This window comes from Myotis yumanensis, unplaced genomic scaffold (assembly GCF_028538775.1).
Source record: "Myotis yumanensis isolate MYYU_CA2020_CCGP unplaced genomic scaffold, mMyoYum1.0.hap1 SCAF_3, whole genome shotgun sequence".
Classification (NCBI taxonomy): domain Eukaryota; kingdom Metazoa; phylum Chordata; class Mammalia; order Chiroptera; family Vespertilionidae; genus Myotis; species Myotis yumanensis.
Window position 1 is genome coordinate 183,308,528 of NW_027223754.1, and position 15,101 is coordinate 183,323,628.

The window sequence follows — 15,101 nt, forward strand, 5'->3', positions numbered from 1 at the left end:
GATTCGGAGCAAGACACTCTGGCTTACAAGTGTGCAGAGCTTTATTCATATTGTTTACTCAATATGGAAGTTTTTAAAAATCTGATGATCTTACAAGTATTGAAGCAGCAGTGAATGAAGATGATGGTGAATACTAAGGTAAAAGAAATTAATTTATTTGGGTTGTTGTGGGTTGCAATTCAGTCACTTTTGTGTGAGAAAAAAATGTAAGGTAGATTTAAAACTTATTTACCATAAGACCCTTTGGTTTTTCTAATTGCCTTGTCTATAATTTTCTGAGAGTGACAACAATTTTATTTAATGCAGGATCTTGTAAAAGTAATAATATTGGTTTTTCACAAACGAACGTATGGCTATATACGTTGAAGTACCTTCCATATATTACATTTTCATTTATACAGGGTCTAGTTATGGGCTCAGTTTTGTAGCAGTGACTTATCTATTTCTTTTTTTTTTCTTTTTGGCTCACGACTTACTGTTTTAAGCAGATTGCTGTTACAGAAGGTTTAATATCTCTCGTAGCGGCATGGCGGATACCTGCAAACTTTTCAATTTCAGAGCAGGGTGAAGTGTTCTTTCTCCCGACCTTAACCCCGACCTTTAAATCTATTCAGAGTGCACTATATTTGTCCTCTGTAGTTCGACGAACACAGGGGACCCGGTATCTGACTCCCGCTTAGGAAGTCTAAAAGGTAAAAGGCTGTGGGTGGATCCATCTGCTGGGAGGCAGAAGGAAGAAAGGGCTCTATTTTACTTCATTTATTTATTTTTAAAATTCATCTTTAGAGAGAGGAAGGGAGAGAAAGAAAAACATCGATGTGAGAGTGTAACATCACTTGGCTTCCTCCTGCATGCCTCCTACCAGGGATGGAGCCTCCAACCTGGGCTGAGAATCAAACTGGCAACCTTTCGGTGCATGGGACAATGCCCATTAACTGAGCTACACTGGCCAGGGTAAAGGGCTCTATTTTAAAAGTAGTGGAACCCCCGTCACTGGTGGGCCAGCCAGAGCTAGTTTGGGGTTGTCTTAGCTATGGACTGATTGGATTACACAGAGCAATTTTGAGACCTCAGTTGAAAGAGGCTAAAGATGTGTGCTGCATGTCAAAATTTGAAGAAGTTGTGTGTGACTAGTCAGAAGAGGTGCAAGGTGCATTTACCCTGCCGAGGACACTGCAGGTGACATCATGACTGAAGGATGGGATCTCCAAAGACTCACCAAAGTGGCCATGAGAGTCAGTTTTAAAAATATATTTTTATTGACTTCAGAGAGGGAGGGAGGAAGAGAGAGAGAGAGAGAGAGAGAGAGAGAGAGAGAGAAACATCAATGATGAGAGAGAACAATCAGTTGGCTGCCTTTTGCACACCCCCACACTGGGGATTGAGCCTGCAACTCGGGCATGTGCCCTGACTGGGAATTGAACCATAACCATGGGTTGACACTCAACCACTGAGCCACGCTGGCTGGGCTGAGAGTCAGTTTTAAGTACTTGTCTTTGACAAAGGAGGCAAGGAAGAAATTTCTTGCCTCGATAACTCCTCCCTTACAAGTTTCAACTCCGGAAGAGACAGAAGCAGCCTGTTCAGTTGTAAGGAAAGAGATGGGTGTGTGGGGTGGGGACAGGTTGGGAGAGACTAGGAAAGAAAGAAAGAAAGCAGAGATAAAATCTGGACTGTCCCAATGGTAGGCGTTGGATATGTTGTAGTGGGAAGAAAGAAATTTTAATTTAAATGAAGTTCAAGGCGAATTGAGATATATTAATCTTGAAATGAATTTTTTTGTGGGACTAAAGATGGCCAGAGGGCTTTTTTTTTTTTAACCTTTTGAAAGTCAACAGAAAAAGGTAAGATGTGTTTGAGATTCCATTTCCTGACAGGAAAGGAACTGGCCCCATAAAATGAATTTGATAGAAGAATAAGGCTATTTTCTGATATCACCACAAACCTCCTATTTAAGGCACTTGAACCTGCAATCCATTTCTAATGCAAATATTGCTTGCAAACACAAGGTTGCATTATTTCAACTTTAATGTCTTTATTCATTAACACATCCCTTTCAGTGAACATTGACCTTCTCCTTAGAAAGACACCAAGATTATAATTTTGCCTTCTGCAACCCTCCCTTCATTTCAGTATACTGTTACTGGTTTTTCTGCTTGAATGTTTTCTACACATACATATTTCTCTTAAGTATTTTCTAACAAAAATACTTTCCATTTAACCTGGAGACATCTTTTGTTTGAATCATGGGAATAGATTTAGCTTTTGAGGCATGGCATCTGTTGGACAAACTCAAAAAGTGTTCTGAAGGCTTTGGCTAGAGAGAAATGATAAATATTTAATTAAGGATCTTTATAGTTATTATTTGATGTATTTTATTGATTTTAGAGAGAGAGAAGAAGGGAAAGAAATAGAGAGAAGGGGGAACAACAATAAGAGAGAAACATTGATCAGCTGCCTCCTGCACACCCCCTATTGGGGATCAAGCCCACAACCCAGGCATGTGCCCTGACTGGAAATTGAACCTGAGACTCCTTGGTGCATGGGACATCAAGGGTATTATGGTTTGCAAAATGGAAATGCAGCGAGGCAAAAACGTAGGAGTGTTCCAAAGAAGGAAAATTAAGAGTTCTTATACTAAGAAGTACAAGATTGAGAATTATCAATCCTGCATTCTTAGGTTTAGGATTAGTCAAGGACTGTTAGCAGTCTGATGTTAGGCGGTCTGGACAATGAATTCCAGTTGGTCTGGAAGATGAATGGCAGGAGGTCTTATCACATCCGGTGTTTTGGACAATGGATGTTAGTTGAATATCATGAGATCTGGATATGTGAGTCCTTCAAGGGATAATCAGAGGGTTATCTGGAAGTCTGGTATAAGTCCAGGTACTGACACACATGAGTTGATATATATCTAAACATGACACAAGACTAGAAGGGTCAGAAGTTTATGTTCCCTGGCAAGTTAGGACAAGAATAGAATTGTTTCCTCATGTCTCAACATTCATAATGTTAATAAACTCATCAACTTGTTTAAAGTGACTGAACTTTTTGTATTCCCTTATCTTCACTCTTTTCTCACACCAATTCCATAGAAAGGGAATTGGTAAGGACAGTCAAAGCATGTGAATAAAATTTGGACTACTCTATAAAGGGAGGAAAATAATTTCAGAAGTCTATATAGCATTTTAAATCTTCAAAATAGCCATTTATTTTGTATACGAGAGGAATTAAATAAAATGACATGTCCCATATTTGAAATGAGGACAGAAAGTAGAAAATGTCTTAGGTGTTAACTTAGTATAGACTTAGAGCCAGAAGAAAGACAAGATGAAGCCTAAGTTTGATAACTTTTCAGTTATTTTGTCTAGCAACTGGGCAACGGGAGCTACCAATTATTGAAATTTGCAATATATTAGGCTCTCTGACAAGCACTTTACATTATTTATTTCATTTTTTATTGTATGTCTAATCTTTTTAGGATCCAGAAAGAGAAGATTTAGATAGCTCCTATTCGAATCAATTCTAGGAAGTCTAATGATATCTGCCTAGATGGTCCCTTGGCAGTCCCAGAAGCATCAGAGATACTTGGGTGTTTGGGATAAACGTGAGAATTCATCCCTGCCAGTGTTGCTCAGTGGTTGAGCATCGACCCAGGAACCAAGAAGTCACTGGTTGTCCCTCCACTGCCTACCAAATTCATTATGGGGCCAGTTTCTTTCCTGACACTCAATGGAATCTCAAACAGGTCTCACTTCTTTCTGGGGTGATTTGTGTTTTTGTTTGTTTTGTTTTGTTTTGCTTTGTGTAATTTGTATTATGAAGTCTACTCTGTAATTTTCTTCCATTATAGTTTCTACCTGTGTGCAAGAAAATGGTTGCAAATATATGTAGGCTCCAAAGCCCGACCAGAGAAATTGTACGGCAACCAGGACTCCTTTAATCCCTTTCCCCTCTGCTCCTTCTCCTTTTTCTTTTTCTTATAGCTCACCCTTTCCCAGCCTTCACCATGTTTTCTCATTTCCAGGTACCTATCCTGTTCTTCTAGGGCCGTGGTTGGCAAACTTTGGCTCGAGAGCCACATGTGGCTCTTTGGCCCCTTGAGTGTGGCTCTTCCTAAGCCTTAGGAGTACCCTAATTAAGTTAATAACAATGTACCTACCTGTATAGTCTAAGTTTAAAAAATTAGGCTCTCAAAAGAAATTTCAATCGTTGTACTGTTGATATTTGGCTCTGTTGACTAATGAGTTTGCCGACCACTGCCCTAGGGCTTTGTTCGTAGCTAGCTCTTAACTAGGGTATTAGTTGATAATAAGGATTTCCCCTTCAAGAGAGATTTTTGTCTTTTAATGAGGAACTCTTGACCTAAATGGCCCTTAAAATGCAAAAGAATGAATTTCAAATTATGAAAAGTGATGGGGGTTAATTCTGGGCAGTTCAGCTCAAGTTATGTTGCCTATTGCTTGTTCAGATCATTTATGTTTCTGAAAATAGAGGAATGTATTCAATAAAAGGAAGTGAATTATCAGACCACACCAGAATACAGTTTTATCACAGTGATAGCTGTGTGTGGGACCACAGCCTACTAGTTTTCATGTAAACTCACCCTAGTTATTTCAGCATTTCAATTGCATAGACCCCATATTCACATGCTTATAGGATAATAAGGCATTATGCCTATAAGATAAAATATATTTTTAAATACAAGTCTACAATTATTGATAAAATTGTTTCCTTTTTTATAAGGCTTATCCATATTTTAAAAGTATTCAATTTTAAAATTATTGAATTTATTAATTATAGTTTGCTACAAATGTGGTAATATTTGTGGCTCCTCTATTCTTTCAGAATTTTAGAATTTGCTCTCATTCCTCTAATCTATTTACAATCCAGGTAAACTCTGCAAGATATGCTGTTTCTACATTGTCTATTATTTCCTTTTTAGTTTTTATGGGCTGCTTCTTACTGTTCTAAATAACAAAAAGAATGTTTCAACAGGGAAGAGGTGGATTTTTCTGAACCTCTATCTTGTATGATTCTGTCAAAATCTTGTAATTCTAGAAGTGGTTATGTAAGACAAATGTCCTTTCATCATTTGTTATTAGAACTGGAAAGGTAAATAGTGATATAAATCCTACTTAGGATTTAGGCAGATTGTTTTCATTATTCTATTTTCCTTTTTGTTTTTTTGAACTTTTTTCCACATTGTTTTGAGCCCACTTTTGTTGCCTATCTGTCCTTCTTGTCCCTCTCTCTCTTTTTAAATCCTGTTTATTTGCTATTAATAACAAAAATACCCACTATTATATCTGATCTTTCCTTTGTGAACAGTTACTGTGGCTATAAAAGCTACCTCTGATTGAACACCAAAGACCTGTCAGGTACTTTAAATATTTTATTCCTATCCTATATAATAAAGAGGTAATATGCAAATTGACCATCACACCCTCACATAAAGATGGCCACCCCCATGTGGTCACAAGATGGCCACCACAAGATGGCTAGCAGGGGAGTGCAGTTAGGGGGGACAGGGCTGGCAGGGGAGGGCAGCTGGGAGCAACTGGGCTGGCAGGGGAGCAGTTAGGCCTTGATCAGGCTGGCAGGGGAGTGGTTAGGGGGTGATCAGCCTGGCAGGCAGAAGCAGTTAGGGGCAATCAAGCAGGCAGGCAGGCGAGTGGTTGGGAGCCAGTAATTCAGATTGTGAGAGGGATATCTGGCTGCCCCAAGGGGTCCCAGATTCAAGAGGGTGCAGGCTGGGCTGAGGAACATCACCCCCCCCCCCCCCCGAGTGCACAAATTTCCTGCATTGGGCCTCTAGTTCCTTAATAAATTGATAAATTTAATAAAATTTTACAATTATTATCTTTTTTTTAACAAAGGGAGCACAAAAACCATACTCTATTAACTTTATCACACTGTATTAGTCATCTATATATATAAAAGTCTAAGTGACCAGCCAACCATTTGACCATCAGACTGGTAGCTATGACACGCACTGATCATCAGGGGGCAGACGCTCAACACAGGAGCAGAAACCACAGGCATGGAAACATGAAACAGACTGATGAATCTCATAGGGAAGGGGGGGAGGGGGAGGATGGGAAGAGATTAACCAAAGATCTTATATGCATACTAGAGGCCCAGTGCATGGATTCATGCACCGGTGGGGTCCCCTGGCCTGGCCTGCACCCTCTCGAAATCCTGGACCCCTTGGGGGATGTTGGAGAGCTGGTTTTGGTTCAATCCCCACAGGCCAGGGGACCCCACTGGTACACAAATCTGTGCACCGAGCCTTTGGTAACTTTATATTAACCTTGACTCATTTATTTCGTTTTTTGTTCATTGCTCATAAAATACATTTATTTCAACTATTTATTGAGCACCTGTTATGTGCAAGTAATGGGTTTAAATATTGTGGGAACTACAGAGATGACTCATATACATTCTTGTCCTCAGGTACTTTTCAGGCTAAATGAGGAAATAATACCTGTCCAGGTAGGAGGTTTCAACTTCTTCAAGTTATTTTCCAAACCCCAACCACAAAAATTATATCAAATACAAAAGTGAGCTCAATAAACATTTGCTGAGTGATTGAGTAAATGTTTGTGTAAATTAATATCAGAAGAATCTTCTAAACCCTGAAGTGAGATGAAAGGATCATGAGTGGTTCCTTGGAAAATGTGGCATTTGGGAACGTGGGGATAGATTCCCAGAGGGTAAGAGAAGGGTATGTCAAGGTGAAGAAATTGTATGGGCCAAAGTATGGAGGTGCATGAATGTGAGGTGTGAAATATATAGGAGGTTACTGCACAAAAGGGAACAGTAGCAATGCAGGTGAAATGTAATCTGAAGTCCTATGCAGGGGCCTTAATGGACTAGTTACTGGCTATGGGCCTATTCTCTCAGAGGAGTTTTCAATTCACCGTAAGAGATAATTTTCTTAGATGTATACAGAACAAAGAAATAGAAGTCTTAATAGAAAACCAATGTGAAACTTTCAGTTGGATATTTTTTAGGGGAGGGGGAAGAAAAAAGAGAAGCTTCCAACAATCTTTCAGTATTAGAAATATTTAGTAAGTGTATATTAGATTTTTCAAATTTTCTTTCCATTAAAACCTTAAAAAACAAAGTGAAACAAAGGAAAATTATCTCATACTGGGTAAAGACTGTTATTCTCAACATTAAACAAGTTCTTTACATGTTGAAAAATATTCATATCCCATTGTTCTTTTGCCTGACCTATTTGTCCAGTTCCAAGACAAACTGATTTGACAGGGTCCTATATAAAATAAACCATAGGGTACAGTGGAAGTAGCAGAAAAATATTTTTGTTTGGGCATAATGTAGAGAAATTGTCTGGACTTTGGTGTTTGATAAATCTGGGCTCTATTTTTGGAATAACACTTATTAACTGTGTGATCTTGGACGAGTTGGTTCAATTTCTTTTAAAGATATAGGCTCTTTATTTTGAAATATATGACTGTTTGAGAATGCAAAAAATCTCATTCTTACCTGTTTTAAAAATTATATTTTTATAAATTCAGCTCATGTTTTACTCCTTAGTTTCTATCAGTAAATGGTATACCTGCCTCATAGGGCTTTGTGACGATTAGCAATTTTATATCCTATATAATAAAAGCCTAATATGCTAAGTGTCCGATTGTCTGGTCAGCCATTCAACCAAAGTGAAATATGCTAATGATGTGCTAAGGCTGTTCAACTGATTGCTATGACGTGCACTGACCACCAGAGGGCAGACGCTCTGACCGGTAGATTAGCTTGCTGCTGGGGTCTGGCCGATTGGGACTGAGCGAGACGGACCAGACATGCCTTGGAGCCCTCCCGTGGTCCTTCCCCGGCTGTCCAACCTCCTGCGTCCCTCCCTGGCCCCAATCGTGCATCAGTGGGGTCCCTTGGCCTGGCCTGAGCCCTCTCGCAATCCAGGCTGAGGGATGACCCACCCTGAGTGCATGAATTTCATGCACCGGGCCTCTAGTATAAAGGTAAGAGATTTTACAAGTCCATTAGGTTGGGGAGCTGTACACAGTGGCTAAGAGCACAGCTCTGGTACCCACCACCAACCTAAAACTAGAATGTAAATTCTACAAGGAAGGGGGATTTTGTCTGTCTGATTCATTGAGGCATTCCAAGCACTTTGAACAGTGTCTGGCATATAGTAAATGCTCAGCAAACTTATGGAATGATGAATGTTTAGATAATTGTTGTGGCTCCCCTGTGGGACTTGGTTTGTACTTGGTATAACCTGAGAAAGAAGGTGGTGAAGGGATTTACCCAAAGTCAAACAGCCTTAGTTTCTTTATCTGTAAAATGGAGACAGTAATAGTAATTTAATAAATTTTTATTTTATTGATTTCAGAAAGGAAGGGAAAGGGAGAGAGAGATAGAAACATCAATGATGAGAGTGAATCATTGACCGGTTGCCTCCTGCACACCACACCCTGGGGATCAAACAACCCGGGCATGTGCCCTGACCAGGAATCAAACTGTCACCTCCTGGTTCATAAGTCAATGATCAATCACTGAGGCACACTGGCTGGGTGAAAGCTTATATCTTTAAGGATATTAGTTATAGGGCAAATTGATATAGCTATTTTACCAATTCACATGTTTGAGCATCATGATTGGATTTCTAATGTACTCTGTGTTTATTTCTTCTGATGGAAATGCCACAGGACTATGACTCAATATGTTCTTTGATATCTCATTCTTCACTATCAATAAATATTTCAAAGCAAAGACATTTCAGCCAGCATAAATATTTTCCAAATAATATAGGTTTAAGAGCAGCACGAAGAGGAATGATCACTTACAGTACTATGTTTTCATAAGTGTTCAACAATTACATAATTTTAAAAGTTTATGAATAGGTATAGATTTGAATTTTATTTTTGAGTTTGGTTATGAATTCAATGGATAGCCTAAATCAATAATAAGGGAAAAGGAGAGTTTGCAAGTATATTTTACACTTTTCAAATGAAAAGGCATTTCTCTTCCAATAAATTGAGAAACACTACCATTTCCTTCATCCCACTCCACCAGAAAATCTTTTTTAAAAATTGAATTTACTTAATCTCATTTATTATGGAAATACTAGAGGCTTGGTGCTCAGATTTGTGCAGATTGAAAGGAAATTAATTAGAAGGTGGCCAGTGGGGCAGGACTGGGTGAGATGGGCTGGACACGCCCTGGAGCCAACCTCCTGCGGTTCCTTTCCAGCTGGCCACACCGAGGGTGGCGCTGGGGCTTGAAGGCCATCTGCAGAGTGAGCAAGGCCCCTCCAGCAGGTGGGATCCCTTGGCCTGGTCTGCGGGGATCGGGCTGAAATTGGTAGTCCAACATCCCCCAAGGGGTCCCAGAGTGTGAGAGGGCACTCTGCAAAGTTGCTGTCACTCGGCAGCTCCTGTGTTGAGTATCTGCACCCTAGTGTCAGTGCGTGTCATAGCTACCAGCCGGTCACTTAGCCTTTTATGTATATAGACTAGAGGACCAGTGCATGAAATTCGAGCACTCGGCGGGGGGTGCCCTCAGCCTGGCCTGCACCCTCTTGCAGTCTGGGAGCCCTCGGGGGATGTACAAATGATGCCCTAGGCCCGCTCCCCGCCAGCAGTCGGACATCCTTAGCACTGCCCACCACCGCAGCTGTGCTCGCCAGCCGTGAGCTTGGCTCAGGGTTTCTGGCTGAGTTGCGCTCCCCCTGTGAGAGCACACTGACCACCAGGGGACAGCTCCTGCATTAAGTGTCTGCCCCCTGGTGGTCAGTGCACATCATAGCAACCAGGCATCCTGCCATTAGGTCGATTTGCATATTACCTTTATTATATAGGACTAGAGGCCTGGTGCACAAAAATTTGTGCACTCGGGGGGTTGGGGGGGAGGTCCCTCAGCCCGGCCTGTGCCCTCTCACAGTCTGGGACCCCTGGGGGATGACCACTTGCTGGCTTAAGCCTGCTCCCTGGGGGATTGGGCCTAAGATGGCAGTCAGACATCACTCTGGCAGCCCGGCAGCCCTCGGGGGATGTCCACTTGCCAGCGGGGAGCAGACCTAAGCTGCAGTCAGACATCCTTAGCGCTGCTGAGGAGGCAGGAGAGGCTCCCACCACCACTGCTGGACTGGCAGCTGTCAGCCTGGCTTGTGGCTGAGCAGAGCTCCCCCTGTGAGAGCTCACTGACCACCAGAGGGCAGCTCCTGCATTGAGTGTCTGCCCCCTGGTGGTCAGTGTGTGTCATAGTGACCAGTCATTCCCAGTCTTTCTGCTGTTAGGGTCAATTTGCATATTACCTTTTTACTATATAGGATTGAGGCCTGGTGTACGGGTGGGGGCCGGCTGGTTTGCCCTGAAGGGTGTCCCGGATCAGGGTGGGGATCCCGCTTGGGTGCCTGGCCAGCCTGGGTGAGGGGCTGATGGCTGTTTGCATCTTGTCGCACCCCCTTTAGGGTGGGGGTCCCCACTGGGGTGCCTAGCCAGTCTGGGTGAGGGGCTGAGGGCCGTTTTCAGGCTGGTGGGCGACTGAAGCTCCCAACCTCTCCTTTTTTTCTTTCTTTTTTTTTTATTCTGGGATTTATTTACCTTCTATGGCTGTCACTGGAGCTGAGGCCTGGCTCCAGCTTGAGGCCTCGGCTGCTGAAAGCAGGTATCTGGGGTTTGTTTGGCTTCTATAATTGAAACACTGTTGCAGCTCCAGCTCTGAGACCTCCGCCGGCTGAAAGCAGGTATCTAGGGTTTGTTTAGCTTCTATAATTGAAACATTGTTGCTTTCAGGCTCAGAGCTGGGCTGCGGCAGGCGGGGAACCTTGGCTTCCTCCATCACTGGAGCAAGCAAGCCTCCTGCTCGCTTCAGCTGTGTGGCTGCCGGCCGCCATCTTGGTTGGCAGTTAATTTGCATATTGCCCTGATTAGCCAATGGGAAGTGTAGCGGAGGTACGGGTAATTACCCTATTTGTCTTTTATTAGATAGGATAGGGCTTTTATTTCAATAATTATTTTGTGGAATTTAAATGTTTAATTGTGTAATACTATGTCTAGTTTATTGGGAAATGGAATTCATTTCCTAAAGGGTTTAGTAACTCAAATCAAGGCAAGAAAATTATAATTAATATGTTCTGGTATAATGAAAATGTGTATATTTTATAGCAGGTTATTGTTTTTAGTTAGATGGCACACTTGCTTAATCCATGGTCAACTGAAGATGCTGGTGGTGTTATTTTCAAAAGATAAGAACTGTTAAGCTCTGAGCCAACACAATATCAAGGACCAAAGTCAGAAACTGCTCAAGTAGCCTAATGTTCTCTAGGTTGTATAAATAAGCTCAAGCTCCTTAATCATGAACTAGGAAATTTGTGGAATAAAGGATGATTAAGTCCTGGTCTCTGCCGTTAGGTACCTAACAATTGAGAAATCTGTCCGTCATGCAAGTGATACAGTAATGGTATAACAATATAGTATTTTTATTATAACTAAAGTAGTAATAATATAATACTCTGATTTTATATGAATCTAAAAGACATCCTCCAAGCATGATGAGAGTTCACTGGGTGGAGAACTCATAATCAGTAGAGAAATGATGCATGTTTTTTTACTTTGTCACTAAAAGATTTCAAAAGGTTGTACTCTAGACAGTTGCTCAATTTGGAGGGAATGGAGGGGAGAGTCAGAGAGTGTAAAAGAAGAAAAATATGATGCTGTCAGTTAAATAGAAATAAACTAAAACAACCAAACGGCTTGGCCAGGCATAAGTATATGAAGAGAAATGATGTGCGGTGAAGCCGGGAAAGAGGATGGGGTTAATTTAGGAAAGGACGTGAATGCCAGGCTAATGAAGTTGATGTATTTTAGTTGATAAAAACAAGCCTTTCAAAAATTCTGCATAAAAGACTGATGTAGTAAGAATGTTGGTGAGCACTAATAATGCCTACTAAAAGTGCATTGAGTATAAGCTGAATCTTTCCATAGCTTTGGGTTGTGTGTATGTAAAAGGAAACATAATGGGTGGATCAGAATAGTTGATATGAAAAACTCACCCTGAACTCAGCCAAAGGATCTTTGGACTCAGGCTTTTCTACTTATAACCAAAAGGTATTTTCTAATCTAAGCATACTACTACTAGGTAATGATATTCAGGATTCAGGGAATAGGACATTATTGCATAATGTCTTCTCAAAATGCTCATGAGAATTTCCAGAAGTTTTTAATATGGCCTTACCAAATCAGTTCTTTGTTCTGGCTCCATGTTGCAATGTGGAAGATGGAGAAATCATTTGTGTTTCTAATTGTGCAGTAAAACATAATTTGCAACGTGTATATAAGTGTTTAGAAGCTTAACTCACTCTCAGGTTACTGAAAGCTGCCATAGGCACAATGAGAAAGGTTGGGAGAAATTAGTCATCAATACTCACTGTGGATATCTCCGATTACATCAATCAAGTTCCATTCATCATTGTTTTCACAAGGTAATCATTAGAAACCAGGGAAAGTGTTTGGCAAACTCCATAGCAGTAAGGCTTTCCCAACTTTTATATATTTGGTCTCCTACTGGCATGCAAACATCAACTAAGAAAATAATACTGAATTTGTTCAAATGTTTCACTTTGATAAAAAAAATTAATGAAAAAACTTTAGAATAACATCTACAATTAATATCTGTTGCATCAATAAAATAGCCTCTTTCTTCCTTAGAAGTCTCCCAGTTGGAATAAGTTACATAGGCACCTTAACTACATTCTACTCTTTAGCAATGGAGGTTAATAAGTTACTATACATAATTCTTCTTGTATTATTCCTGGTAATTGTGTGCTACTCTATACAATATCCTTGAATGTCATATGCATCCATTAATAATTTGTTAACTCTTAAAAGATAGATAGGAGAGTTGATATAGATGTGATATGCAATAAAATTTTATTGAAAATAAACAATTATGGGACATTTTAAAAATAAGTTTTAAAGACTGTAATTTAATTGCACCTTACTCAATGTAAAATATTGGGCGTATCCTGGCAAGGTGGCTCAGTTGGTTGATGCATTGTCCTGTACACCAAAAGTTTGAAGGTTTGATTCCCAGTCAGGCCACATACCTAGGTTATGGGTTCAATCCCCAGTCAGGGCATGTATGGGAGGCAACTGATCAATGTTTCTCTCACATGGATGGTTCTCTCTCTCTCTCCCCCGATTCCCCTCTCTAAAAATCAACAAAAAAGCATATCCTTGGATGAGTATTAAAATAATAATCAACTACCTCAAAAAAGTAATAATAATAATAAATAACTGAGTTGAACTGATAATAAAGAGATAAAAGAGTCATGTGACTTGATCATTTGTGGCTTGATACAAGACTTAAAGAGCTTTGGGAGTGAGGATGGGGGATCATACATGTAAGTTACTACTTATTCTGGCAGTCTAAAGACAAATTACAGTAAAGGGAGACCAGCCATTCATCCTATATAATAAAAGCATAGTATGCAAATTGTCCCCTCAAGTGGGAGATTGTCCGGGAGTTTGACAAGGGGGCAGGGCCGGCTGGGGGAAGGGATGGAGATCCTGGCTTGCGGTGGCAGGAGCCTCCAGCTGGTGGCGGCCAGCAGCAGTGGTGGCAGTAGTAGGCAGGCAGCCAAGGGAAGGGAGGGAGGCCCCAGCCGGCAGCCGGCAGCTGCTAGCGACCCTACCAGTGCACATATTTCGTGCACTGGGCCTCTAGTTTAGTCATATTTGGTCTGGTTGAGATCTACTGAATCCACATTACTGTGCTGCTTAGATACATGTATGCACTACACATTTAAAACATAGTTTAACTCAACATTAGTAATTGCAGGGGTAAAAATAAGGTAAGAATATGCACAAGAAACAATAAATGTGCCTGGTCAGCAATAATACATGCTAATGGTGAAGTATGGACAATTATTGCAAATAGAGTTAGAAAAGTTGATGAAATGGTCTCAGGCTACCACTCGGCCTCAATATCTAATGCACTACTTTGTACCCTGTAGGTAGCAAATAAATTATACTTGGGGTACTAGATCAACTTGGGCTAATTTATGTACATATATTGACAATGAAGTTATTTTTTTAAAATATATTTTTTATTGATTTCAGAGAAAAAGGGAGAGGAGAGAGATAGAAACATCAATGATGAGAGAGCTTCATTGATCGGCTGCCTCCTGCACACTCCACACTGGGGATCAAGCCTGCACACTGGGCATATGCCCTGACTGGGAATTGAACCCTGACCTTCTGGTTCATAGGTCGAGGCTCAACCATTGAGTCATACTGACCAGGCGACAATGAAGTTTTAAATAAATTTTCTTAAAAGTTTTTTTACTTTCAACAATCAATTTCTTTTTCCATTTAAATTACAAAGAGAATAAAACCACTCTGTATCTTAAAACACTTTTTATCTTTCAAAATGATACATTCTTAACAGATGGGGAATGAATAATGCCTTTCTTCTTATAGTTGGAAATAAGTGTGACCTTGGGATTAGTCATGTAACTAAGAGCTTCACACAAGGAGTGAAGAAAATGCTCTACCTTATAAAGGGGATATACATGGGCAATTCACATAACATACAAATGAGCCTACGATTAATGGCACAATAGCATCTGTATGGCTTACTAGCTCATCTTATTTCCAAATGAAGTGCATTGAAAATGTGGGTGTTTCTTTCATAGTGAAGTACAGCCTTGGTTATATTTTTGTGAACTCAGAATTTTTATACATATAAAATCTAATGATGCTGAATGTTGGGTTATACAACAAGGCCAAATTCCAGTCAAAGGGAAATTTCTTTGGAATCTATAACTAGGTATTTATCACTGCTAGGAAGATAGCTATGCCTTTGGCTTTTGCTGAAGCAGGGATAAAATATAGTCATTGTTCTACCAATGTTTTCTTTTGTAGATCATAGCTTTCCAATATAAGGTCACATAGTTGGGAGTTATGGTTTCATATATACTTTTTTTTTTCATAAATAAGAACATATTCAATGGCCCTGGCCAGTGTGGCTAAGTGGTTAGAGTGTTGGCCCATGCACAAAAGGGTCACAGGTTTGAATCCCAATCAAGGGCATGTACCTGGATTGGGGGTTTG

General features: G+C 40.5%; 1 protein-coding gene across 3 annotated transcripts in view; it reads left to right on the forward strand.

Annotated features, from left to right (window-relative positions):
* The window catches only part of SLCO1A2 (solute carrier organic anion transporter family member 1A2), a 56,895-nt gene continuing 41,794 nt past the window's right edge, over positions 1-15,101 (forward strand). For all 3 annotated transcript variants that reach the window (XM_070410596.1, XM_070410598.1, XM_070410597.1), the window contains exon 1: positions 1-138. The gene's annotated coding sequence lies outside the window, so the exon portion shown is untranslated. The remainder of the gene's footprint in view (positions 139-15,101) is intronic.